This window comes from Vollenhovia emeryi, unplaced genomic scaffold, assembly GCF_000949405.1.
Source record: "Vollenhovia emeryi isolate VEMERY1.0 unplaced genomic scaffold, V.emery_V1.0 DF939531.1, whole genome shotgun sequence".
Classification (NCBI taxonomy): domain Eukaryota; kingdom Metazoa; phylum Arthropoda; class Insecta; order Hymenoptera; family Formicidae; genus Vollenhovia; species Vollenhovia emeryi.
The window spans coordinates 12,673-16,714 of record NW_011966835.1 but is presented as its reverse complement, the minus strand read 5'-3'; positions in this window follow the sequence as shown (position 1 = coordinate 16,714).

Sequence of the window (4,042 nt, the reverse complement as noted above, 5' to 3'; positions counted from 1 at the left end):
TTTTACTTACCCCCTCCATAACTCCTATAAAAATGTGATTACAAGATTAATGTTTGGGATAATTTTATACCACATGGGTGTCAACTTATTACACCAATTTGGATCTGATACATGCGGGGGCAGATTTGCCTACCTTATCCGGCTATACCCTTTAAATAGATCAAGATGCATACGCGATCAAGCAAACCTATGACCTCAGAAGAGATAGAGGTGATGATGAAAAATATCGAAGACCGTGAACGCCGATTGCAAGAACGGACTAATGTTTTAAGACAACAGGAAATAAGACAACAGGAAATGGAAACCCAAAATAATGCACAAATTGATGGAACCTTACAACAAATAATAACACAGTTAAGTGTCTTAAGCACAGTCCAGGAACAAGTTACCGACTTAGGCCAGCGTATGGCCTCGATTCAGCAAACCCAAGGGGAACCTGCGGTCACTCGTAATCCTTCGCGTAATCGTGCTTTTCGAGATGACCATTCAGAAGACTCGCTTGAACACGCATCCCCCATCCGTCTTCGTGACGCTATTGAAACGATCCCTAAATTTGACGGACACAATATGCCCGTACATCAATTCTCCAAAATTTGTGAAAGAGCATTTGAGCTCATCCCGCGATATCATGAGTATCACCTCGTTCAATTGATCATCAATAAATTACAAGGCCATGCATACTCTGCAATTGAGGGAACACTACCGGTGAGTGTCCTCGATTTAACGAGGAGATTAAAAAGAATTTTTGGGCCTAATAAATCTGTTGACCAGTACCGCGGCGAGTTAGCCAACATATATACGAAGAATAATGAGAGTATTTTTGATTATGTAGCACGTGTACAGGAGTTACGTACAGCCATCATCGACGGTGAAACGGATAGTCTTGGATATATTGAGTCAACAAAGAAAAAGGAAATAGAAGACACCGTCATGAACAGTTTCATTAATGGTTTACCATCTGAACTGCTCATCCGGGTTAAAATAGAGCAGTGTGGAACCTTGGAAGAATCGATTGAAACTGCAATTCAACTATCCAAGACAATAGAAGCTGAGAGAACGCGCAGGCGCCCGCTCGCAGTAAACCCACCAGCTCGTGCGGATCCTCAATACACGGTCCTACAACGGCCCCCTCGCCCTTCAATACCTCTGGAAGGACCTCGACCCTTCATTAAACCTTTAATCCCCGGTCAACCAGGACCAAACTTTCCCGGTCAACCAGGACCGAGCTTCTCAGCCACTAGGGTGTGCTATTACTGCAAAGCCCCCGGACACTTCAGGAATCAATGCCCGAAATACAACATGTATACTGGTGCGGGACAGGCCCCTCGTTACGAAGGACAGGCCCCCCGTTATGGAAACCATCAACAGCCGGAAAACTCCGCCCGCGTTCCGACGACCGACGTCCCGCGGAGCGTACAGATCGAGAGACGTCCGGAGATGCAGGAAGGCTCGAGACCAATCCCTCTGCCAGCATCAACCTCAGCAACATAGAAACTTCTGAGGAGGACAACGAATTACCATCAGTGACAATAAAATCGAGCAATTTAAAAACCCGATGTATATTTATGGTCGATTCTGGTTCAAAGTACAATTTAATAAAAGAACGTTTTATTGAAAACCCCGCAACAATTAACCGCGATAATATTACTGAACTAAAGGATATCGCACCCGGCACTCTATTCACCAAAGGTGATAGTGAGATCGACTTTTTGGGACAAAAGGTCCTGTTCCATGTAGTATCGGATTCTATCGCGTTCCCGCACGACGGAATGATAGGAACGCCTTTCTTCAAAAATTATAAAGCTGTCATTGACTATAGGAAGCAATGTTTGACGTATGATAACATCAATATACCATTTACGAAAATCGAAGGCGTTTATTTGACGGAACGATCCGTCACTCCTTTTCATGTTAATATTCTAAACACCGAGGTACGAGAAGCATCCTCCCACGATGCAATACGCATAAAGAGATCTACCTAGGTGAAGCCATCGTTACAAACCAAAATGGCAAGGCTAGCCTACCCATTATTAACACTTCAGAGGAAGGAATGGAAGTGTTAATACCAACAGTGGAACTGGAAGAATTCGACACAGCGGCAAAGGAAAACTTGGTGAAGAATAAGGAATATTTTACAACCTGCAACGAATCTATGGAACCCCCATGCAATACCGAAACCCGAGGGAATGAGGTGGAGCATGATTTAGTTGTTGAAGATACCCCCGTCGTTAATGATAAACTTGAGCAAGGTCTAGTATTTACCCCCCCCCCCCCTGTGTTGACATCGCCGAGATCCGAGGATGCTCGGGAGGTCAGTTAAGCATCAGTGGTGACGCCGTTGAGGACGACGTCGATCACTACCGCAATTCCCTTAAGAGCATTGCCAGGGTCCGAGGACGCTTGGAAGGCTCAGATTGTCCCCTTGCCAGAATTCCCCTTGAGAGCATTGCCAAGGTCCGAGGACGCTTGGAAGGCTCTGGTCGTCCCCTTGCTGGAATTAATAATCAGTTATATTGTGTCAACGAGTCTGAAGACCGTACAGAGGAGATTTTAAGATTATTGCAGTTGAACCACTTAAATAGTGAACACACTATCCTTACCACGGATGAGCGTCCAGTTTTGACAAAACAATACGGATACAGGAAAGGAAGATTAAACGGCAATGCCGATGCCTTAACAAGAAACCCACTGAATCGCCGCGAGGATTCTAATGAATCTCAATTTTCATATAGACCAAGAGACACGACGCCTCTTCTTCCATTACCAGCACCTGCTACGAATTTAAGAACAGCAGTGGACTACTATGGTCCTGTACATTCGCGACCCCCGGATAATTTTGAGAATTTTGACCCACTGAATTCCCCTAACAACGACTGTGATATGTATTTCTGCTAAAAGAACCTCGAAAAGGGAAGTTCGCTAGTCAATATTCTGGACCATACAAGGTCTTGGAAGTTCTTCCTTCAAATAATATACGAATTCAATTTCGCGATAAGCCCCGCGTAGTACACGCGGACAAACTCAAACTAACCCAGGTAGACCCGGGGTGAAGAGATAATAATACTTCTTTTCAACTGTTTTAGATGCTTCGAGATCATCGACCCGGTCTGCCTGGCCCACAGCGGGCCTTGTCAGATTTAAATCTCGACCACCACTTTATATATTGTACCAAAGTTGACAACTACCGCAATACTAGTAATGGAGAAGTCATTTGCACCAGCTGTTACAATCGGATAGTCTCGCCTCTTTTACGCGAGCCGCTGATCCACACCTTTTCAATACTTTTATTAATTTTAATTACGCCTAAGACCTTCAGTCTAATTGGCTTTGACTATGGTGGCCTGCATTTAATCACAACTTCTGTTTCTGTTTTAGGTTTACGTCAACTCCCCAGGAGACCGTACGTCCACATTTACTGAATACATAAATTTGCTGCTTGCCTTTCGCAGCCAGCAGGTCAATATTAACGACCTTAAATTTGAATGCAACAAATTGTACAATCACCTGTTTCTATAAGGGACTGAAACATATGTCCCTATCGAAGGTTCCCCCCCAGGGTGCATCCGTTGATTCGGAAGTATCACATCCTGAGATGCGAATGCTCCTTGGTCGACGCCTTCTGCGAACCTAATAACCCAAACTACGTTTGCATTAATTGCTATGATCGAAATCCTTCCTCGTCCCTCGAGCCGGGTGTCTTACATATCTTGCTCTACGGACCACGAGGGACTATCCGGTGCAGTATATGCCACCGCAACATACTTATTTTTAAAAGGGCGATAGATTGCCGGGAATGCTTTACCGCATATTTCGAAAGTATTGCGCAGATACGCCAGGCCAGAATTAACTATAAACGATTAGCATTCATGATGTACGATGTATTAACTTATAGTATCTGGCGTATGGAACTATTAGATGGACGACGACGCGATTAACTAATTAACAATACTCCTCTTTTGATATAAATAAGATTTTAGTATGTAAGGAACTCTGTAAATAACCAAACCTAAGGAAACCAAGGACTCTCTAAAGCAGACCCCAG